General features: G+C 43.9%; 1 protein-coding gene across 3 annotated transcripts in view; it reads left to right on the forward strand.

Annotated features, from left to right (window-relative positions):
* The window catches only part of RSAD1 (radical S-adenosyl methionine domain containing 1), a 127,110-nt gene that overhangs the window by 5,204 nt on the left and 96,378 nt on the right, over positions 1-25,528 (forward strand). The gene's annotated exons all lie outside the window — the stretch shown is intronic.

A 25,528-nucleotide genomic window follows, 5' to 3' on the forward strand; every position in this document is an offset into this window, starting at 1 on the left:
TTATGTAATACATCCTACATATTGATTTACACACAAATGACTTATTGTCAATCTATAGCGCTCTGACATAAATAAAACACAATAGTGGCATTTTTCAATCCACCTCTCTCCGCTTAAAACGCTCTCAGGCATCCTTGTATATCGGCCGCCGGGACCGCAAGGTCAGTTCGCCAACTCGTTGGTGGAAACCATCACGTCCTTAGCCTGTCTCTCCCCCAACTTCACAGTTCTAGGAGACCTCAACGTCCACTTTGATGACCCGTCAGACAAATTAGCAGGAGACCTCAAGGAAGACTTAACTTCCCTTAACTTTACTCTGAAAAACCAACATCCGACCCACATCAAGGGCCATCTCCTGGACCCTATTTTTACAAATATCCCCGAACTGATCGCAACCGAGCCCCTTCCTATCCCCTGGTCAGATCATCACTTGATCCCCTTCAAGTATCCGATCTCTACAGAATGCCCAAACAGATCCCCCCCTCCCCCCCCCCACCCCCCCGGCTCCATCTCGCCCCTGGTCAAACCTGGATATCGAAGTCTGGACTGGCATATTAATGTCCTCCACTCCTATTTTGGAGCCAGATCCAACTTTGTCGGACCACCAATTCCGCTCTTGGATCACTAAATCCCTTGACCTAGCTCTTCCCAACAAATTGCTTCCTAGTAAAAAGGGAACTTTTAAATCCCCCTGGTTTACTCCCGAGTTGCGCGAATTAAGAAAGAGCTGTAAAAAACTCGAACGCCTCTGGAGAAAGGACTGGGAAACAAAGAGTTAAGGAGATTATAAAGCAGCGATGAAACATTATAAAACTTGCCTAAAAAACACCCAGGCCTCCTATTACGAAGGCAAAATTCGAGCTGCAGCTAATTCTTCCAAAGAAATTTACCGGATCATCCGTTCCTTGATGAAAGCCCCAGATCCTCCACCCGCTATTGACCCCTCAGGCTCCAGATGTAACCAATTAGCTGAGTTTTTTTCTTCCAATATCACCAATATTTTAAAAACTCTCCCCTCCCATTTCACCTCTCTGGACCTGTTTCACCCTACTGCTCGCCCGGACGCACCCCACCTTGACGCCTTCTGTCCAGTGTCCACAGAGACATTACTCACTACCCTAAACTCAGTAAAGAGTGGAGCCCCTACAGATCCAGCCCCTATGAATACATTAAAATTGGTTGCCCCCATTATATCCCCCTTACTCACCAAACTTATCAATGCCTCCCTTACTTAAGGTACCATCCCTACTAGCTGGAAAAGAGCTATAGTCCGCGCCCTTCTGAAGAAACCCAATCTTGACCCCTCTGACCTGGCGAATTTCAGGCCAATCTCTCTCCTCCCAGGTATCAGCAAGGTGGCGGAAAAAATTGTGAACCAGCAACTCTCCACCTTCCTAGAGTCTAATAATCTCCTTTGTCACTCCCAGACAGGGTTTAGACCAGGGCAGGGCACCGACACCGCCCTCCTAGCCGTGATCGAAGAAGCAAGATCCATCTTGGATACAGGAGGCTCAGTGGCAGTGATCCTCCTGGACCTAAGTGCGGCCTTCGACACGGTGGACCACACCATCCTTGTCCACCTTCTCTCCAGGGCAGGAGTCACTGGCTCCGCTCTGGATTGTCTTAAATCCTTTCTGGAACATAGAACCTACGAGGTGGCCGACGGACTTGTACACTCGAGAGCTCTTCCCCTCCAGTGTGGGGTTCCCCAGGGCTCCTCCCTGAGCCCCACACTTTTCAACGTGTACATGTCCCCCCCTCGAAGACATCGTGTCACCTTTTGGAATAAAGGTAGTCATGTACGCCGACGACACACAACTAGTCATCTCCCTAAACCAGTCAGCACACTGTATGGAGAACTTGGCCTCCTGCCTTCAGAGCATATCCAAATGGATGCGAGATTCTCGCCTCAAACTTAACGGAGAGAAATCGGAGATCCTACTACTGGGCGATCTTCGCAAAATTCCCCTTTCTCTCTCATGGCCGCCCTGTATGGGGTCCCCCCCCCCCCATCCCAAAAAGTGAAATTAAGAGCCTGGGCATTTGGTTGGACAAAGAGCTTAACTTCAAAACTCAAGCAAGGAATACTGCCGGCACCTGCTTCGGCCTTATGCGGACCGCAAGGAAGATTTTTCCTCTAATCCCCCCTCAATCCAGAAAGCTCCTAATCCAAGGCCTGATCATCCCAAGACTGGATTATGGAAATGTTCTATATCTAGGTGCCCCAACCTCAGTCATCAATAAATTGCAGCGTGTCCAGAATGCAGCCGCCAGGCTCCTCACCGGGACAAAATCCAGATGTTCGGCGAAACCTGCTCTGAAGGCACTTCACTGGCTTCCAATCCAGGAACGCATTGCTTTCAAAACCCTATGTATTACGCATAAAATATTTCACGGCAAAGGCCCATCTATATTGAGACCACTCATCAAACCCTATCAATCCATTAGGCAGCTAAGGTCAAATACCCTGTCCCTGGCCAGCATCCCTAGAATAAGAAGAGTACCCTCAGGAGGACGTCTCTTCTCATTCAACGCCCCCAAGCTATGGAACGCCCTTCCCATCACCATCCGAACGGAAACGGACCTGCTGTCCTTCCGTAAGCGCCTGAAAACTTGGTTATTCCCGTAAACGTTTTCGTTCTCCATCTGGTCACTCTGCCCACTCCCCTTTCATCCCCCCTCCTGGATCTGGCAGGCGAGTATCAGCACTGGGACGCCCTCGGGTAGCTACGCGCTTTATAAACCCAAAAAATAAATATTTAAATTGTTACTTGTGTAAATACTGGGATAGAACAACACATCTGCCATTCTTACAGTGCATGCATATCTCTTATTTACAGGAACTAAACAAAGCCAAATCATGCCTCTCTTTAGCTTTGAGTGATAACCTGCGAGTGATCAGCTGTATGCCTTTGTCTGCCCTCTATTACAGTTAGGTGTGGTGGGGTCAGCACGCTATACAAGGCTAGACAGTGTAACCCACGGAACACATAGGTTTTAACCGCTGATAAGGCCTGCGAGCCCACATTGTATTACTATTTGCCAATTCCAGACCATCACATCCAGTGATTGTGCCCTGTTGCCTGGACTGATAAACACGTGATTGCTAAGCGCACGTGGCTCAGCGATGCACATACAACCCCTGGCCTATCACATAGATAGACACATGCACATATAAACTCTGTGGCATTTCCAAAGATTGACAACATAACTTCGCAGCGCTCTATAGTGTAACAACAACTATACCGCTCTGTGCATAGGTTTGCGTCCCTGTTCCCACCTGACTGAGCCACAGTGCAGCCTGAGACACAATCGTACTGTGCCCACTGAAACCAGACTGACACCTGCACAGTGGCGCAAGAGTGGCACGTGCACAGTGGCGCAAGACTGACACCTGCACAGTGGCGCAAGACTGACACCTGCACAGTGGCGCAAGACTGACACCTGCACAGTGGCGCAAGCAGCATTCACCTGCGCAGTTCCAAAGCATTTGAAAAGTTTCCTGTGCAGGGAATGCCCAGCCTGCAGCACAGAGTGCCAGAACAGCCAATGCCAGGGCGCGCATGGTGCAAGAGACAGCTGGGCTTGCGCTGTGCAGTTCTTTAAAAAGAAAAGGTACAGCCTGTCTGCTCCGGGGGGGGAGGGGGGGGCTTCTCCTGTCCCCCTTCCGCCAAAAAAACTACAATAGATCTCACCAAGGCAAGCAGCGCATGCGCAGATATGAACACATAACCTTCAAGGTAAGAGTCAGATACCTAAAACACTAGGCCACCGTCCCCGATATGTAATGGCCCTGAACCACACATGACCCCCGGACCGGTAGATTAATGTCGCTGTACCTGGGCCGCGTTAAGCCCTTACAGGGCCTTAAACCAAAATTATTGTGGCTTATGTAAACCATGGGACACACCTGGATTTGAACACATCACCTCCAAAGTGAGAGTCAGATACCTTAACCACTAGGCCACAGTCCACAATATGTAATGGCTTTGTTAATATTAGTTGGGTCGCACTTAATTACAGCAGCCCATAAGGCAAGGGTTAATCGTTGTATATATACACCACTTCATTCAGGCATTTTAATAATAACCAGCGGACACCACCACAATTAATGTTTGGCGTAAATTGTACCCATCTTATTTACCGACCGTTTGGGGAGGAAAGACCTGCCTAGTTTGACTGTTGTGGGTTGCACACAGTGTGTTGTGTTTCAATGGAAAAGCATGGGAGCAGGCTTCGTGGCTCTAAGGGACACACATGGCCTTAGAGTTTCTCTGCGAAAGGAGTTTATTCAGCAGACTAGGGGCTTGGCTTGTTTGCCTGAAAGCCATGGGTATCCTGCCAGAGACCTACAGTAAAATAAACTACCTTTTCTTAGAGGAAGAGATCGAGAATACAAAAGTCTGTCTTTATATTAATATTGCTTAGTTTCCTCACAATCACAGTGAGTCTGTTTTAACTGCAGTAAATGTGACTGGATAAATCCTGTACATCTCATATTTGCTGGAGCACCTAATAAACATTATAAACACAAGAATGCCTCTGACACCATTAATCACAATGTTTCTTTTCTCACTAGTCCTTTTCATTGACTGTGAGTTTCAATTTAATTTTTCTTTTTTAACGCTTGTTTTCAAAAGGGAATCGCTTCATCTTGTAGACTTTCACCTGTCTTCTGTATATAAAACACACAAATAGCTTATCACTTTGTGGTGCTATTTAAACAAACTCATAACGTATTATACACAAAAAAACTTACATTTAGTGCTATAGACATTAGATTACATTACAATACACACTGTGATAGACACATTTAGGCACATTTTTAAGGCAATTTGTCTTGTCATTTGCTAAAATCTATATTCCTTTACGAGGCAACTGGTCTTATCATTTGTTAGAATCAATATTACTTTTTATGTCCTACTAGTTTGACTCTTGGGACCATAACTGTCTTGGTCCTCAAAGCTGTCCGTTTCTTATGGTCCTAGGCAGGGTCAGAAAATATTTACATAAATGATATCGAACAACAAATCAATTAATGTTCATGATGTGGGGAAAACGAGATCGCCGTATTGTTTCCCTACTATGATCTGAGCCACTGCGTGTTTGAAGCCAACGCGTTTCGACCTTTTTATATTTGGACCAAACACTTTATTTACGGTAAGGTCTTCCTCAGGGCTGGACAAGATTCAGATAGGACATCTTTCACCTGTATGAATGACAACATTTCTAGTTTTAGTGTGTGTTAGTGCTCGTTTGAATTCTTTGTGGTTCTAAAGTAAAATAAACTTACGTACCGTGTTTTTATTTTCTAGGATAGCGATATCTTCCTGCCTGTTTAAATAAAGACGTTAATGAAATCAGGATTCCATTACGTTCCTACATTGCATGCGCTCATTCATTTACTCTGGGCTTTCTTGTATATGTTTTTAAGCACCTACCCGGTCTGCTATATTGGAGAAGGAAAAAATTCAATGTTGGTGCTTCTTAGGCTGTGTTGATTCATAAATTGGCCCGTTTCTGTTTAAAAAATAAACTTAATGAGTTTACTGCACTAAGGTTTTTTGCCCGTGTGTTAGTTTTACATCTCTTTTGTGGTTTAAATATCACCGTGGCTTGCCCGTGACTAAACCTCTCTTAAGTGCATTCAAAAACTGAATGGGTAACATGCTTCATTTTATATCTGGTACAAAAGGGGGTGGTGATGGACGGAGCATCAGAACCAATCAAACACTCACACCCAGTCAACAGATCTGGGTTTGATCCATCACCGTTCTTTAGCCCACTCTGCCACCCCAGTTCAGACATGGCCATATGCAAATCAGTCTGACCCTGTGCCTCACGGGAACAGTCCAGCCCGAACTGCCAAGCCATGTCTTCCCTGGACCGGAAACAAGCTTCCTAGGACCGGTTTCTGGCATTTCAGCCGTCTTCAGCCAGGCTTGCTTGAATCCAGTGGCAAAGTGAGCAAGGGACTCAACGTCTGAGCATACCCTGCCAAGTTATGTCGAACAAAGCGGTACAAAAGGGGGTGGTGAAGGACGGAGCATCAGAACCAATCAAACACTCACACCCAGTCAACAGATCTGGGTTTGATCCATCACCGTTCTTTAGCCCACTCTGCCACCCCAGTTCAGACATGGCCATATGCAAATCAGTCTGACCCTGTGCCTCATGGGAGCAGTCCAGCCCGAACTGCTAAGCCATGTCTTCCCTGGACCGGAAACAAGCTTCCTAGGACCGGTTTCTGGCATTTTATATCTGGGCGTTTGATTTTTTACCCCAATGCTGGTTAGCTCGTGTTAATCCATGTTAGCGAGTAGGTGGATTTCCGTCTTTTTTACTGCCTTTGGTGTCAGTTAGAAAGAAAGCGTTCTTGTTGTTACGTTGCCTCATACCTTCGTGGCTCTGAAGCGACTTGCAGTCCCCTTTTATTTGGTAGGAATCTTCTTTTCTTCTGCTTTCTCTGCGTTCGTGTCCTTCATTGGGGCCATGACCTTTTTCGATAAAGTGCGCGACCATTGGTGCATTCGGGGTCTTACATTTAATCCGAGATCGATGTTGGGAGATACGATTTTTTTATAGGCCGAGTGGTTTTTCCAATATAGGCTTGTGCGCAAGGGCATATCACGCAGTATATAACGTTGTGAGTATTGCAATTCGTAAAGTTTTCATGTTTAATGAACTTTGCGCCATATACAAATTTTGTTCCAATGGTCGCGCACTGTATCGAAAAAGGTCATGGCCCCAATGAATAAAAATGGACAGTATTACGACATATTTGCGGACCGAATACTGACGTTCTTCTATCCAAGATAGAAGCAAAAACCATCATGTTCTTGGGTACAATTGAGAACGGCCTAAATGAAATGTCCGAACTAGCGAACATCGCATAATCAACAGGTCCCTGCTGCACCCAAAAGATTCCTCAACAACACTCATATTACTGAGAAAAGCTCCAGAATTCATACTCGAAATAGAAGGAAAAACAATGTGCCTATATAACTTTATTGTCCCACACGCTAAAACTTTATTGTCCCACACGCTAAAACACAGCGAATCGTTCGAGAGAATGCAACATCGACTTGCAAGCTAAGTGAGACGTCATGCCCAATCGGATTCAAAGCTCTTTACGCATTAAACAGCTCCATGACAACGATTACGGAGCGACGCTGGATGCAGAGACGTCGCACGCTGCATGAACAGACTAAGAATCAAACACCCACGGAGTATCTTCCACACAACCCGGAGTGCAGAAGGACACGAACGCAGAGAAAGCAGAAGAAAAGAAGATTCCCACCAAACAAAAGGGGACTGCAAGTCGCTTCAGAGCCACGAAGGTATGAGGCAACGTAACGACAAGAACGTTTTCTTACTACCTGACACCATAGGCAGTAAAAAAGACGGAAATCCACCTACTCGCTAACATGGATTAACACGAGCTAACCAGCATTGGGGTAAAAAAATCAAACGCCCAGATTTAAAATGAAGCATGTTAACCATTCAGTTTTTGAATGCACTTAAGAGAGGTTTAGTCACGGGCAAGCCACGGTGATATTTAAACCACAAAAGAGATGTAAAACTAACACACAGGCAAAAAAACCTTAGCGCAGTAAACTCATTAAGTTTATTTTTTAAACACCAACAGAAACTGGCCAATTTATGAACCAACACAGCCTAAGAAGCACCAACATTGAATTTTTTCCTTCTCCCATATACCAGACCGGGTAGGTGCTTAAAAACATATACAATAAAGCCCAGAGTAAATGAATGAGCGCATGCAATGTAGGAACGTAATGGAATGCTGATTTCATTAACATCTTTATTTAAACAGGCAGGAAGATATCGCTATCCTAGAAAATAACAAGCATTTGCAATGCAATAGGTCTCGCATTAGTATAAGTTTTAGTTTGTGGCTTAGCAAATATTAATGCAACATTACTAGCTCGAATTTTGTTAATGTAGACCTATAGAGTGTAGTGTGGTACAGTGAAGTGGCGTAGTATAGAGTAGAGGAAATTATTATAGAGTGTAGTGGAGTTGAGTAGTTTAGCGTGGAGTGGTGTTGAGTAAAGTGGAGGAAAGGTTATAGAGTGGGATTGTGTGTGCTTGTATTATGATAAAATATAGTAATATTATGTAGGAATGAACGTATGAGAAATATAGGTTGGTGGTACTACATTTGCTGTACCAATTTATTTATAGTGTGTTCTGTTGTGCAAGGTAACTTTACTTGTAACTGCTTGTTTAGTTGCCTGTTTAGGCTTTAAGCAGTGCATATAAAAAAATAGTATCATAAGGAATTTTCTGTAAGCAGAAATAAGAGGGAAACATTTTGTACAGCATGCAAAAAGCTGGTAATTTAGTTGGAAAGATACAGTCACAGTCATTCTCATCTTCTGAGCTGCCCTGTCTGCCCTGTTACAGCTGTTAACTGTACATCACACAGCAGTGTGTGTTCTTACTGACAGTAAGCTGTGTTAGTAGTTGCTTGCACTAACTTGTTTTTGGTAAGGTGACTGTGAGAGCCATTGTGGTGCTTGCTAACAAAACTTTTCAGCGCGCCAAGCATAACTGTGTAGCTTTGTGTGACCGGCTGCGAGGTATGTAGGTGGCACTTTGCAGGTAGTGGGCAGCATGCAGGACCGGGGCGCACAACAAAGTAATACAGGTTGTGGGGTGGTGGCACTTTGCAGGTAGTGGGCAGCATGCAGGACCAGGGCGCACAACAAAGTAATACAGGTTGTGGCTTATGATGTGACTCGTATTAGAGTTCCTTGTTGTTCACATGGGTTTAATTTCTGATATTTATGTTTCCCTAATTTTCACTGCTTGAGTTTGCTTACGAGAAAATGTCACTGATAGTCATTGAAATGTCACCGATAATTACACTGAAATTAAGAAGATGTCACACATAGCAATCCGATACCTTGGTAGCTATGTAGCTGAACCATAACATTCAAATAAGGGATGGCACAGAGCTAGGGAGCGTGCGAGCGAGCAGGAAGTGTGATGATGCCCTGCGCAGGACACGTGTGTATATATATATCTAAAAGATATCCCAGGACGGGTGCATATTTTTTCGTGTTTTTAGTGGTTAACGCTGTTGTACGTGTGTGAGGGAGGAGGGAGCGTGTTAATGTGCCGCTTGCCGTACGTGTGCACATGTCCTGTCCTCTGAGTTTTGCTAACGGAGTTATACGCGTGCACAGCTGCTGTTTGTACGTTTGCACATATTTGGGGTGGGTGGCGAGAAGCTGAGCAGCATTGGAGTAGCAGTTTAAAACGGTAAGTCCTTGGTAAAGCATTATGAGTAAGTTTGTGGCACGTGGCCTGCAGAGGTTTGGGGCTTGTGTTAATGCGCAGTGGAGTTTTTAGATTTGGCAGTTGGATAAGCGGTGTTGCTGAGTGTTTATAGGGAAGTGGCGTCGGTTAGGGCGGCGGCTTGGAGTGTGTAAGTGAGGTTACAGTTTTTACTTGTGAACGTCGCTACTTTGAACATAGTCTCTAGGTTTGGCAGTAGATTGCAAATGTGAGTTAAAAATGATAAGGAACAGTGAGTTGGCTTTATTGTTTTAACACTTGCAGCATGAGACAGCTTGATAATGGCTGTGGCAGGGACTGAGAGCAAGGAGAAGGTAGGGATTGAAAGTTGAATGGGCTTTATAGAGAAAAGGAGGGAGGGAGGAAGAAAGCAGAAGGTGCGTTATGGTAAAGCGGTATTTAGTGTTAATTCCGGTAAAATGATGCGGGCAACAATAAAACAAGTGTAAAAAGGCATGTGTATGGAGATAGAAGAATGCAGAAGAGGCGGCAATATTATACAAGCATTCGGCCGTGAAAACGAAAGTAATAGCGATCGCGATCAAAGCGAAAGTGATGGCGATCGCTTGGACGGGAGCGCTGTGTGGCAAGCACGCGAGTGGTACACACGCAGCAGTGATTGGTGGCTGCGCGCGTGCAACGCTCACGTGCACTCAAGCTTTAGGCCACAGGCAGCACTTTAAAATCCCAACTACAAAATGTCTCTCCGAGCCAGCGCATGCACTGGCCTCAGCGAGACCTAAAAACACAGTACGTAAGTTTATTTTACTTTAGAACCACAAAGAATTAAAACGAGCACTAACACACACTAAGACTAGAAATGTTGTCATTCATACAGGTGAAAGATGTCCTATCTGAATCTTGTCCAGCCCTGAGGAAGACCTTACCGTAAATAAAGTGTTTGGTCCAAATATAAAAAGGTCGAAACACGTTGGCTTCAAACACGCAGTGGCTCAGATTATAGTAGGAAAACAATACGGCGATCTCGTTTTCCCCACATCATGAACATTAATTGATTTGTTGTTCGATATCATTTATGTAAATATTTTCTGACCCTGCCTAGGACCATAATAAACGGAAAGCTTTGAGGACCAAGACAGTTATGGTCCCAAGAGTCAAACTAGTAGGACATAAAAAGTAATATTGATTCTAACAAATGATAAGACCAGTTGCCTCGTAAAGGAATATAGATTTTAGCAAATGACAAGACAAATTGCCTTAAAAATGTGCCTAAATGTGTCTATCACAGTGTGTATTGTAATGTAATCTAATGTCTATAGCACTAAATGTAAGTTTTTTGTGTATAATACGTTGTGAGTTTGTTTAAATAGCACCACAAAGTGATAAGCTATTTGTGTGTTTTATATACAGAAGACAGGTGAAAGTCTACAAGATGAAGCGATTTCCCTATTGAAAACAAGTGTTAAAAAAGAAAAATTAAATCGAAACTCACAGTCAATGAAAAGGACTAGTGAGAAAAGAAACATTGTAATTAATGGTGTCCGAGGCATTCTTGTGTTTATAATGTCAATGTACTGATTCTGGCCTCTGAACTCCTAATTGAATCAATCCCCTGTTTTGTATGCTTGGAGCAGCTAATAAAGGGGTGTTTATTATATGCTCACACTGCCACCAATAAAATACACTGTTAACGGAAGATTGCAGCCTTGAACACAATACTGGACACATAAGTATAAATACACGCGTTTCCTTTCACTCCTGTAGTCACATATTTGTAGCTCTTTGTTTTACAAATTTGTTTGTTAATATTCAGACAGCCGATGATTCAAAACTTGAAGTTCACAGGCATGGCGTCATGTACGGCAGTTACTGAGAAGCCAGAGAAAATTGTTTTGTGCATGTCTTTTCAAATACATAATGGTGATATCATACACGTAAAACAGCCTTTTGCTTTGCTCAGATTCTGCATGATGGGCGTTGCTGATACGCAACGCAGTTTGAGCTGCTGTAAATTGTCGCTGCGCCCTCATCAAATCGCCTCACTTTCCCTGCCCTGAAGGAGAGTAACATGGGGCTTGCGACTGTAGAAGGAATTACTTTACCAGCCTGTGTTTATGGCAGGTTGATCTAGCGTGATCTAGCCCCGAAGGTGTTAGAGCGTTTTTTATGAGCACCAGTTATATTACACATTCATTATTTTTTCAAAAAGGGAGACCACGCGATTTGCCCAGAATCACAGGGTGTCGAGCCGACGCCGAGACTCGAACTTCGTTCCTCAGCTCTAAAGACGACAACTCCGGCCGTTAGGCACAACCTCTTCACAATTTCACACGTAGCTTCAAAAAATTGCACCGTGCCATCTATTGTGTTTGCGGATGGGAGCGGCGCCTGCCATCACCAAAGCTCCCATACTCTCAGAAATGTGCAAGTATACCTCTAGATAGTTATTACCAAAAGACTTTATTCTACCTTAATAAGCCCTGTGCACAGTGCGAGAGTTTAACTGTTTTTCAGGGTGCGCTCACATCTCCTGTCCCACTTCTGCCGAAAAACCGACGACAATAGATCTCGCCGAGGCGAGCAGCACGCATGCGCTTCGTCGCTAGGCGAGACCTAAAAAGGTGGGGTGGGCTCTAAAAGGGTCGTGGCCAAAGACCAATAACTTGGAATCCATCCAAAAGGCGTGGCCTAAAACATGTGAACTAAAATCCAGCGTTTCAAACCGCATGGCTTTTGACGAGTATTGGAGTGCCTCTTGTGAGTTTTCTTTTTTTGCATCTAGACCGAACACACAACAAAGCACAAACACCTCATACAAACCTGACCAATTGGCGTTACCAATGTTTTTTGCAGTTTTAGATAAATTAGTAACAATAATAATTTTGTTTTGAGGAATTAGAATTGAAAATGTTTCAACTCTGTGAAAATTAGACTGTGGATTAAACAGTATGCAGTGGCGGCTCCTCCGGCAATGCGGAGGAGTCGCCCCACTGCTTTTTCGCAGTGAAATAAAGGGATAACAAAATGATAACTCGCGTTATCATTTTATTTTCTCCAACTTCCGCAGCTTTGCATGAGGAGGCGGGGGAGGAGTGGTAGCACCCTCCGGAGTGCGCAATTACTGCTCAGCCAGCCAAACAGTTTTGTACACTTCGCATGTTCTCCATGCAGGCTGCATTACAGCCTGCGTGGAGAACATGCCCAGGCTCCCAGTCAGCGTCTGAGCACCTACACACGGCGCTCAGACCAATAACAACGCTTCCTTGGCTGACTGGGTGTGCATCCTGTTCAGGCTAGCGAGGGAGGACTACGGAGGAGAGACGCGGCGAGAAGGTACGTTTTTTAATTTTATTTTTTAATACCCATGCGTCCTGCTGCTCCTGCCCCCGTACCTCCAATCTGTGCTGGCCGCCGCTGTTTTTCTTATCTATGGATCGGGTAGTGGTCTTTAGATTGTTTCAGTCACTTCCATTCTTCCCTTCACACAACTTCATCTGCAGTCTGTCATTCTGTTAGACACTAAAGCCAATTTCTCCCACATCCTTCTAAAAACCTTCATTTCCATGTCGATCCTGCTGTGGTGGAAATGAGGACAATCTATTCAGATTGTAGACTGGCAGCTGTTATTTAGGTGAACCTGGGCCAGCCCTAGTAAAATGTGGTGATTTTTAGGTCTCGCCTGAGCCAGCGCATGCGCTGCACTGGCGACACTTTAGTAAGTGGGCTTCAAAAAGCGACCACAGCTTTTTGTGTGGCCTAGAGTGTGTGGTTACGTGCACAGTTACGAGCACAGGCGCCATCTGGCTCGTCATGGCTCATTAAGTGCATCGCTTGCGGGCACCCTCACAGCCCGCGATCGCTTTCACGGCCGCACGACCAATGCTTGTTTAAATGTGTGGCTTGCAATTGTGCCCGTGTGGTTTTTTTTTTTTCTTTTAAATGCAGGTTAGGTTAACAAAATGTATATATATATTTATTTTTGCAGTGCGGGACACTTCATTAATAGCGTCCGCGTGCCTTGCTTTGGTTCGGCTTTAAATACTGGCACACTAGGATCCTGCTCTATCCAGTCAGCTGATGCTGCCTTACAGCCCCCCTCCATGCCGATTCCACAACAACAAGAGGGCGTGAGGCACAGGATGTAGTGCACGTGGCTCTTTCCCTCCACCAAAGGCTGTAGCTCAGTCCCCCAATTCTGTCTGGCTCATTCCCTCCCTGCGATCTCACCTCCCCTCCCTCTCCCCTCATAGCTCGCAGTCAGCCCAAGTCTTTGCCGGAATTCCTTCTGAAGGGAGAGCAGACACCACTGGATGGGAACTGTGCGTGTGTGTTTTTTTTCCCTGTTCTGTTTGCTGCCTGCTGTCACAAGATGGGGACCCCTGTGCAGAGTCTCCACCTTCTTCTGTGTACGAAGGCATCCTTGCGTTTGTACACCATATGCAGTTAACTTTCGGGGCCGCGCTTGTGTTTTAGCGCTTGTGCTTTCAAGAGTCTACGCGGGATTCTGCCGCTGTTCTGTTTTCCTTATTTCCTGTGTCTATGTGTACCCTCTTTCTTTTCTCTTGCTTTCGTTTCTGCTGTCTCCCTCAATAGGCCTGCCCTCCGACTCCATTGAGAGATAGCTGCCGTTGTTAGGCGTAGAGTGCCTGCACCCTCTCTGACAGGCGTGCGCACCCCCGGCACCTTTTCTCTTCTCCCTGAGTGTTTTGCCGCTTTTCAAAATGGTGCACTAACACGCAGACAATTTCTGCAGTTATACGAGGAGTTCCTCTCTCCACCCTTTTCATTCTGCGGCAGGCGCAGAGTGCAAAACAAGATTTTTTCAGAGTGTGAGCATCGTCTACCACTTTCGTTAAGTCAGGGCCGGTCGGCAGGCGCACAGCATTAGCAATAATGTGCGGCTTTACTTTAAAGCCTGCACCTTCCTCCCGTTCTCTCACTGCAGTTGAGTGTATAATCGGCTTATCAGCCACGCACCCCTCTACGTCACAGTTTACACGCAGACAATTTCTGCGGTAATGTCAGCAGCTTTTTCTCCTTGGCCCTTCTTGATGTATGGCCGGGGATAGAAACATGACTAGACTTTTCTCTCTCAGTTATGCGGGTCCCCCTTTTCCCGCTCTTTGGAAGTTGTACCCTGTCGGCAGGTACTAGCTACATAGTGCGCCTTCATTGGATAGCTGCCCCTTTCGTCCCTTTTTTGCAGGCGAGCTCGTGATCGCCTCACTTGCCATGCTCACGCCCACGTTAGTAGGGCTCCCCTGTATCAACTTTAGATCGGGACTTTATTCTCCCGTAATCATGTAAGCCAAGCACTTTTCCCTGAGGCCACCAGCATCTCTCTTAGGCTGTGTTTTTTCTCTTCATGGCAGCATGTAAATTGTTTCTATTCACTGTATTTTCATTTACCTTGGGTCACGGCTAAAGATGGTTCCCCATTTAGCTGTACCTGTATCTATCAGATATCCGCATATTGCAACAAACTGTCAGACTACTAAAAATGCAGACACATATCAATGTAATGCTACACTTCCTATGCAATTCAGGGCACAAGTCCTAAAATAAGCAAGCATTGGCATAGCCAATAGGTCTCGCCTTAGGGACCTTATAAGTGTTTAGATATGCAGCACAATATCCTTGATGCAACAACATCAATTGTTGCATGGCTAAGCACTTATAAGGTCCCAATGGCGAGACCTATTGGCTATGCCAATGCTTGTTCATTCAGCAGCTCCACCACTTTGTGTGCTTTGTTTTCGGCTCATCATTCTACAGGGGGGTGAGGAGGTCTCATAATTTAAGTTATAGCACATTACCACACAAATGCCTCATTTAAGGGGCTATCAGCACTCCTGTTTTTTCATGTCCCCTCCTATCTGACAGCTTGCTGTAGCCTAACACCTTCCTGACAGCGTGTCATTTCAAAACTGTTTAAGAAATAAACTATGAATTGTGTTGCGAGTTTATGCAGTGGTGTAACATAGTCCTCCATGGTGTGGGTGGCGAGCTCCAGGGGGCCCCTCAGCAGAGTAGCTTGGCTTAAGAGCTCCTGACTGACTCCAGAGGTGGGCCCCTTCATGTACTTTGCAGAGGGGGCCCCCTCAAGGTTCGTTTCGCCACTGGGTTTGAGTTTTCATAGGTAAGAGATCACATGCACTGCAAGATTGTCAGATGCATCTATCTGAGTAATTACACGAATAACCATGTATATAGCACTTAATGAGTCTTAATTGCTACTCAAAACCTTTTGGGTACATCTTAGAATAATAAAAGATAGGAAAAAACGTTAAGGTTTTAAATGCATGCTTTGTGGTTTTCATGCTGTTCTCTGATACCAGTTAATAACTAATTAAGCTATATTAGATGGATTGTAACTTGTGACCTACAGGACACACTAGAATTTCTGCAACGCAACAGAAGCATTAACCGAGTTAGCTATCTATATCAAATACAAATCTGTGAGCTGCCTCTTACATGCAGTTCTTTGCACCAGCCACACTAACCCTTTATGGCTTTTTAGGTCTCGCCTGACCCAGCGCATGCGCTGGTCTGGCGAGACATTTTGTGAGGGCTCAAAAAGTGCTACCAGGCCAGCCTAGACCTACAGTGCATGTGCGCGGGCGCGCTTTACCGCTATTACTTTCACTTTCGCGGCCCCCACGGCCGCTTTGATGTTTGATTGTGATCACTTTCGCGGCCGCACGGCCGCTTTGATGTTCTCCGTGAGGCTTCAATAGAGTGCAGCAGTTAAAACAAGCATTGGCATAGCCAATAGGTCTCGCTTTTGGGATCTTATAAGTGTTTAGTTATGCAACTGTTGCATGGCTAAACACTTATAAAGTCCCAAAGGCGAGACCTATTGGCTATGCCAAGGCTTGTTATAAGAAGTTACTAGGCACTTCTTAATGATAGCATTGGACACGTGAGTAAGACGACCAATCGCATAAGGATTTCAGCAAAGTTCCCACAGGAGACCATCACGTAGTCTTGGAAAGCAGCCAGACAAGTATGGTATTTAAATTTGTTTTTTTCAAGATTGTAATGTCCCGTTCAAGGTCTTCTTTACTGCACCGTACCTGAGAACCCCGGGCACAGACTAGTGTGACAGCCATGGTATTTGAGAGAGTTGGATATTATATGTTGCCAGTTTGTACTGTTACTAGGCTTCACACGCATCTCTCCAGCAGGTATGTGGACTACCAGAGTTATCTTACCACCAATATAAACAGAACGTGCCTGGATAGACAAAAAACTATGAAGCAGGTGCCTCAACTCTATGTGTGATTTTAAAATGCAGCTTGTTTTTTTACAATTAAGAGAGCTAGTGCAGATGTCCTAAATTTCTATGTGGCTGAGTTAAAATAATAAATAAATACAAAATGTGTAAGTTGACTCCACCCCTTTTCTTGTGCCACCCCTTGCCTTTCAGTTTGTGAGATCTGAGTCCATTTTTCCATTTCCAACACTGCACACGAGTAAATCCTTCCTTTTCATTGCTGTCTTTTTCTGTCCTAATGTGTATACTTCCTTGTCTTACCCCCCTTCACCGTGCACTCTGTGACACACATACATACACACACATGCATGCACACTTTCTCCCTCTCACCACCTGTAAAATGCAACATTTTCTTTTCCTTTGACGCAGTTTCCAGTCTTTCACCAGCTGGGTATGCCTCCTTCACACACTTTCACATGCAGTTGTAAATACAGTTGGCACATATCTGACCATTGCTAGGCCCCCTCTGCAGAGTGGCAAGGATTGTATCTGCATGTAGTCTGAATATTACCCACTGACATCCATTGTGAGAAATGTACACTACCTTAAGCCTCAGTTCCAGAGTTGTCAGTCATGCCCTAACATAACCACCCACCAACAACCTGAATTCATCAAGAAACCTAGGCCTTCATTATGAGTTGCTGGGAGTGGTAGAGTGGAATTCCTGAAGGGGCCAGGGAAGGAGGGCAGAGTTGGCGGCCACACCGCTCTGGGCAACTACGTTTGTCCTATTGTGTCTAGGCCCAGAATGATCATGTCAGCAAATTATAGACCCTTTGATTTTGAGTCCAGAAACCTTGACACAGACTTCCCTGTGGAACAGCGGGGGCTGCAGACAGCTGCTATGCCTGTCTCCCAAAAGCCTGCATATTTCAGCATGGGGAGGGCGGAAGAAGCTCCCCCAGCTGAAGTGAATGCAAATTTAAGGAAAACATGTGAAATGTAAACAGTACCTGCATCGTTGACATGGATTACCTTAAGGGTTTTTAGGTCGAACCCGGGCAGCCCATGTGCTGCTCTGCGAGGCATGCTGTATTCGAGTATGGACTTGAAGCCCCGCCCACATTTTTCATTGACTTGTGTCATTGTCCTTTGTAAACGCTGGCTTCTGATTCATTAATAGGCTTGTTAGTCCCTCCTTAGTACCGCCTTGTCTTCGTTTGTAACCTCTCATGAGTACTGGCCCTTTTACATCTGTTGTTACACGGTATGTTTATTTTAGTCTGTAAGCACTATTTTCTTTAATGATTTTCTGGTACTTCAGGCAAACTTGCTTTCCTGCAATATACAGTGTGCAATGCACGCTTTCACTTTCAAAGAAGCCCGGGACAATCGTGGCTGCTTCTCTGCAATGAAATAGGTCTCGCATATACGAGAATTTGAGCTATTGGCATTATAAATGGCAATAGATTAAATTCTCTCTAATGCAAGACATATTACTTTTCAAATATTTTTTTGTAAAAGCACCCCGTACGGCACTTTCACTTTAATGTTGGCTATGCCCCTTTCTTTAGACTAGCCGCTCCTAAAGAAAGGTGCGCTTTCTTTTGGAAAAGAGCGGCATGGGGGCGCTTTACCGAAACCTGCATTTTCAATGGAATAGGTCTCACATTTGTGAGAGTTTAAGCTATTGCCATTGTCATTTATCATGCCAATAGCTCAAACTCTCGTAAATGCGAGACCTATTGCATTGTAAATGCTCGTAACATTCAATCATTGTTTTTGCCTCAAATAATAAGATCATGAATATACGGCGGCCCGGTAGGGGCCCATTTGAATGATAGTTTTTCATTACTGCCAGGTTCTATCCCACTGAAAGTTGTGGGTTAAGTGAATGTTGGAGTCTTCCTAGTGAGAAGTTTCAGTTGTAAAAGCAATTGCGATTGAGTCGGAGGATATCAAAGTTGATTTCTTTTTTCACCACTTTAATATTCAGAGATGTGTGTTCTTATTCTGTCAGCTTCTTAAACATATTGTAGAAATTCTACTATTATTGGCATTTTAACATTTGAAAATGTTTTCGAAGTAGTTGCGTCTGCCTGATGTGTGCATTTTGTTTCAAATAATCATTTTCTTATTGATATGCCATAAATGTCTACATATGTAATATTGTTCGAAAAAATCAACATGTCTTGGGCCACGGGGCTGGGTGTGTATTTTACTCCTTTTAATATTTTCGAATTGTATGTTTGGCAGACTTGAAAATGGACAAAAGACAATTGCACCCCATTTCATTCTCACGTGTGATACTTTGAAAAGTATTGCACTGTGTAATACATAAAAATATGTTCAAGCCAAAGAACAGGGCATGCTTTTTTATTTCATAATTCAGATGCAAATATAATGGTCCTGGTATGAACAAAATTGGACAGCTTAAATACACAAGAATGGTTATCTAATGCCTTACTGTGGAAACGTATTTCAATAACTAAAAGTGGACTGAAGCTAGACTTTGAAATACAATTTTAAAAGCATTTTTATGTGTATTTATTTATTATCATCTGAATTTGCTTGAACCTGTGTGCATTATTGTGTTTACTTATGCCATTGGTCTGACTACATTTTTGCATTGGCATTTGTGAGGGGATTTTAGTTCTAGGGGGTGGGTTGGTGAGGGTTTTGTTTTTGCCGCTCAAGCCGCCAATTGGAAAGAATTTGAAGGTGACATTACCTCCAGTTTGATAAATCCAGATATAAGATGGCCCTACATGTCTATCATAAAGCTATCAAAAAAGCTCAATCTGAATTCTTTACTGCACATATAGATGCAGAAGACTATAAACCTGGTGAGTTTTTAAAATCGTAAGGAAATTAATCCACCCAGACGCCGTGCTTCAGCCCCTAACACCTTTGCTTAAACTGTGCTCCCAACTCTCAGACTTTTTTGATACTAAAATCGAAACTGTTGTTGACTCCTTTCTTCTGATAGATATTGTTCCACTGAAGGCCGATGGCCTTCTAGCCCAGCAGGATGTTGTAAAGTCAATTACTGCAGGACTTAGCTACAATTTTGTTGGATGATTCTACGCTTGCCTTAAGATCCTGTAAATCTGGGCCACCAGAAAAACCCCTGTCCTCTTCACATTTTGACTTCTGATTGTGATGCTGTCAATTTACTTTTATACTATCTATTGAATCATTCAATTCAATCTGCCACAGTACCTAGTGGTTGGAAACAAGCAAAGTTAATCTCATTATTAAAGAAACCATCGGCTGATAAAACCTTCCTTCCTAATTATCACCCTATTTCTCTGCTCCCAGCCTTTGCCCAAGATATTGGAAAAACACAGTAATAAACAGCTTTCTTCCTTTTTGGAGCATAATGTGTTACTCCTCCCTTCCTAGTTGGACTTCAGCACCGAGACCACTATGTTGGACGTAGCGGACACAATCATGCTAGCGGTGGATCAGGAGAAACAGAATGCACTGGTTCTCTTAGATCTGTCCACAGCTTTTGATACGGTCTTGCATGCCATTCTTTTGCAGCATCTCCGTGCTATAGGGGTGTGTGGTTTAGCCTTGGGGTGACTGAGTTCCTTTCTGGCAAAGAGGCCTCACTCAGTGGATGGCCCCTTATGTCTCAGAAAGAGTTTGGTATTCTCCAGGGCTCAGCTTTGAGCCCTACACTATTTAATGTGTATAGGGCTTCCCTGGCTTCGCTGATTGAATAGTTTGGCATACACATTGTTTCGTACGCTGACGATATGCAGCTTCTTCTTATACCAGATCATAAATCTCCCAATGCTAATAGCAATTGTATACTTGTTTGACTGCTGTATTTCAATGGATGCGTGACAGCAGCTTCCAATATAATGCTTGCAAGACTGAAAGTTTGCTTTTTGGGTACCCCCGCCTCCTGACCTGGGATAATGATCGGTGGCCACAGATGTTCTTCCCCCACTGGCAGTGGTAGCGCACAATTTGATGGTGAAGTTTGATAATTCTGTGTCTTTTGGGCCTCTAGTGGTGATGCCTGTTTTGGCCTGCTAAAAATGTTTAAAAAACATCCTGTACCTGCTCCCTCTTAAGCAGCAAAAAATTGATACAGGCTCTGATCACTTGTAGGTTGGACTACGCCAACTCACTCTATTGGGGTCTGCTTGCCTATCTCCTTAGAGACTGACACTAGTACAGAATGCTACTGCCCAACATTTGATGCGTCTCCCAGGAAAGCTTATATTGAGCCAGCCCTAAAACATCTACATTTGCTTTCTGTGAAAGATTGTGTCAGGTTGAAAGGCTTAGTCCTTAATCATAGAGCTTTCCCTCGTAAGGACCCTCCGTATAACAGATTTTTTTCGTATCACCCGACCAGATCTCTTCAGTCCTCCAATTCTTTCTTGGTGGTCACTCCTCGTTTCAAAAGGAAGAAATGTGGTGGCAGCTCTTGTGCCTATCTGGCCACCAAGGAGTGGAATGTTCTTCCCCTACAAGTACGGGTCTCTGAGACATATTGTTTTTTTTTTAAACTTCTTACAACTTTGCTCTTTGGGACTGCTTTTTAATTGATTCTTTTATGGGTCTAGACTTCATTATGCGTGCCGGGACACACTTTGGGTCCAGGGTGGGTCCCTGTCAAAGGCCAGGGGGTCAAGGTACCCTTACTTAGCCCCCTTTATATATATTTTTTTTTAAACCACTTAAGGATACAAGGACTAAGCTCCTTGATCCTGTAATGGCAGCCGCTACATTTTTTAGGTCTCGCCTGAGCCAGCGCATGCGTTGCTCTGGCAAGACATTTAGTGAGTAGGCTTTAAAAAGCTGACCACAGCTTTTTGGGTGGCATAGAGCGTGCGTTTACGCACACAATGACGAGCAGAGGAGCCATCTGGCTCTCCTCTCTTGTCATGGTGCGCGCACATCGCACACCACTCGCCAGACGTGACGCTGCAGCTGCTTTCACTTTTGCGCGCTAGAAGGGACGGCAACAGCGCGTGATCGCGATCTTCATCAGTTTCACTTTCGCGGCCGCGCGGCCAATGCTTGTATTGTATTCTACTGCTGAACCCGTGCATAAAGCTAGGCTTGAAGTGTATATCATAGACGTCAGCACTGCAATATCTATTGATTCACCAAGCGTGGTTATTAAAAATTAGACTTTGTTTCTTTAGAATGATATCAGCGTCATTGAAATGCGCTCGCCGTTTATAAGGCACTCTGCTGTTTATTCATCTACTAAAAGTGATAGTCTATCTGCAAGAGGGAAACAGATTTTTAAAATGGTGAATCAAGACTCATTATAATGTAAAACAAAAAAATATTATATATCTACGTAAAACGAGATGCCAGCGACTTTGTAGCCAAACCATGCCAGGCTTCGTCTACGGTTTACTGTGTGCTTGCCTTGTTAATTTGTTTTTTGGAAAGCAAGGTGATATTCTTCGTGTGATGCCCTGTAAAGGTCTTGTTTCGTTTGACCTGATAGTAATGTTTTCTTTCTGTCTCCCGAGTTGTGTCTGTAGTCCTTTAAAGCAACCGCTGCTCCTTGCGTTACGCTTTCTCCTACTTCTTGACAAACAGCTTCTCTCGCTGGCCAAAATAAATAATGCAGCCTATGAAGTAAAAGCACGGCTCGCGGTAGGAAGACACTTTTAAGAACTAACTATATGAAGATATTTTATTTTTGACATGCATGGGGAATTAATTGCTTTGTCATCACGAGCATATATCAATGTTCTGTTACAATCTTTCAAACATAACCGATCACCACCCTCAATCTGTCTCACTTTTACTGTACATGATTTCCTTCTGGAATGCACGTTATACGCAAACAAGCACATTGCATGTGTATTCTAATTTTGAAATCAATATAAGATAATAATCAATGATGCACTAGTTTCTTGTTTGATATTTGACAGAATAACTTCGTTCTGGAATGCAAGCGTTGTGTATACTGACATCAGATTTTCTATAGCTTTTCCACTTGCATCTCACTTGTAACTCACTCAAGTCTTCTATCTTTCTTTTCAAATTCCCAGGTGCACATTTTTATTCAGACGTTTCATACACATTATCTCCTCCAGATCTCTGCCTAGTATTTTAAGCGCCTCACATTTCCCTCTGACTCATACATAGTGGAAGGCACGTGCTCCCATCACTCATTTCCATGATGTTCCAACGGGATTTGCTCCTAACAGGCACTAGGCAATGGAGCATACACGCGAACCCTTATTCTTTACCAGCTCCTATAATATGGGATCTTTTTTCCCCGAGCTTGTTCAAACTCGTGGCTTCTTACAGCACGAGAGATGGCATTTGGCAGAGAGCGAGAAGATATAAAGCTCAGTCTCAAGAAAATCGCAAAGAACAAACACATCGGAAGTTAACTCGGACTCTCGGAAGCAGAACGCGCTTTTGAACAAAGTTGATGACCTTTTCTACAATTATAAATAAAAAATATCATAACAGTTAAATATCAGTTAATAGCGTGATTTATTAAAACCATTGCAATGCATCTGCAATGAACCAGAGCCCCTTTCAGAACCCATCCAGGGTCAGGCTGCAAAAACAAATAGGCCCTGGTACCAAGGTCAGACTGGCCATACGAGGCATGGGACGAGAGGCTGGAGGGGTGGGAGGCTGGTTTTGTAACTGGGGACCAGTTTTGCGGCAGTGCTGCAGAATCGGCCCCCAGTAACCAAACAATCATTTGCAATGCAAAAGGTCTATTATTTGCGAAATTTTAAGCTATTGGCATTGTAAATGACAATGCCTTTTATTTCTCTGTTTTCAAAACCAACACTTGGATAAAAGGTTTGTCATTTACAATGCCAGTAGCTCAAAGTCTCGCAAATGCGAGACCTATTGCATTGTAAATGCTTGTTTTCATGTTGTGGCCAGCCAGTCAGAGTCCTCGGTACAGCAAGACTGATGGGTCCCAGGGTACTAAGGTGGTCTTTGGGGGGGGGGGGGGGGGGAAGTGGCAATTGGGGAGGAGGGTGTTTGAAGACTTCATGACCAATCAGGTTGCTATATTTTCTTTAGTTTGTGCTCCTGCAGGGCCAACCATCTGGATAGCTTTTATGTTGTTTAAGCTTAATTTCTCAAAAACGGCTAAACACATCTACATTAATCGCAAAGAACACACTTTCTGGGCAAAGACCTATCTTTCTGTCAAATTTGGTGTAATTCTGTAGCTCTTTTTTCTGTATCGTTGTCTAAAATTCCCCTTGAAAATTGCATTGGGATAAAAATTATTTTGAAACTCTCTTTAGGAGCACTGACAGGAATGTGGTTGATTGTGTATTTAACACTATTTTGTGTAATTAAAATGTCTCTTAGTTGGCCTAAACAAAGTCTTTTGAGAAGTGAGCAACAAAGCGTACAACCAAATGCGTTCCCATGAGGAATAATTTGACTAAGAATCTAAGATTTATTTTCTACATTATCAGCATTGTTATAGTGTCTTCTACCTTTAGTCGGACATCATAGCACTTTTTTAATTTAATGGCGATTTGTACAGTTCGGGGATTTCCATCTGTCAGTTGTGTATGGTTGTTAGTACATGGAAATTATGTTGAGACTGATTAAGTTAAATCTACCAGACAGGTTGCGTAAGACATATGGGCTTACCAAGAACATAGAAGGGCTTGCAGCCCACCCATTGCTTACTATTGGCTGTCTTTACTGTTACTCTCAATTGCCTGCTTCTTATTTGATGGCTTGCATTATCCATCTTGTCTGTCCCTCATCCAAGCATTGTCAATTCACTTGTGGCTTTCTAGGGAACTACTTTAGCCTTTTATTTTTTTTCTTAAGCATGCCACAAGTGCATTTGTTTTCCACCTTTCTCTCGCCTCTGGTCCTCTCCCAACAAATTTACATGTTGCTTCTCATCTTCCACAGTACCTCCATGTTCAAATAGCATTTCGCCTGGTGTGAACAACATGGTCAAAGAAATGAGCAGAAGAGCATGTTACCCAAAGTCTAGTCCAACTCGCTGTTTCCTTACTTAAAATGCTGCCACAGTTCTCTATAATTGGTTTGGTAGTGTCTTTCATTCACAAGGTTTTAATCATCACATTTCAATTTCCTTGTTATCCTTCCAAGCAGAGCAAACCCTTGTAGGTTAAGACCGGATGAGTAGGACTTTGTGTCCTTGCATTGTGAGGACAAAGAACAACCAAAATTGAATAACAAAGAGTCTACAATCCATGTCACCGATGACACTTACTGAAAAGTAAATGAAATGACAATATTTATATGGAACACTTTGTGGAAACCATCTGTAGGTGGTGTTCCACCACAAGGCCTGCCTTGCCCGCCATATAAATGAGCATGTAAGGCTTGGACATATTGTTTCTATCATGAGGTAATAAGGTTTGGGCCTTACTGGTTCAAATCTTATCTAAAATTTCATAAGCCGACAGTCCAACTTTGAGCAACAGACATGTTGAAAGCTGCATCCAGATGAAGCTCTTACTCTTTAATAAAGATGTCCAGAGACGCCTTCGTTTTTAGCCTATAAATGTTTGACAATTAATCCACTTTAGATAAAGGCCAAGACGAGGAACCCACTCTTGTGGACCAACCTTAGACTCCTGGACAAACCTTAGACTCCGTTAACAAGAGACATCTCAGGTTCCTTGTATGCATTGTTAATCAACACCGTAATTCACCTGCTCAGGGTGGTAGAGATAAGTTTCTTGCCTTGGTAGCCCGGCCCCAACTCGATAAAGAGGAACTTGAACTTGCCAGAAGAAGCTAGTGTGGTCTTGGTAAGTTCTGATTGTCCATCATTCATCCAGGGATTGACAAATATCCAAAGGTGGGTTGCCAATACCTTGAGGGAGATAGTGGAGCACAATGTTCTGATAAGGGTAAAAGGCACAGGTGATCCTAGGTAGAATAGCCAGGGAGAGTCACATAGCCAGATCTTCATGAAGAAATCGAGATGGGTCTTGTTTAGGGGGCGCCCAGCACATTAATAAGTTAAAAAGAAGTGATGCAAGAGAGGTTGGCGGCTGT

Source organism: Triturus cristatus, chromosome 7 (genome assembly GCF_964204655.1).
Source record: "Triturus cristatus chromosome 7, aTriCri1.1, whole genome shotgun sequence".
Classification (NCBI taxonomy): Eukaryota; Metazoa; Chordata; class Amphibia; order Caudata; family Salamandridae; genus Triturus; species Triturus cristatus.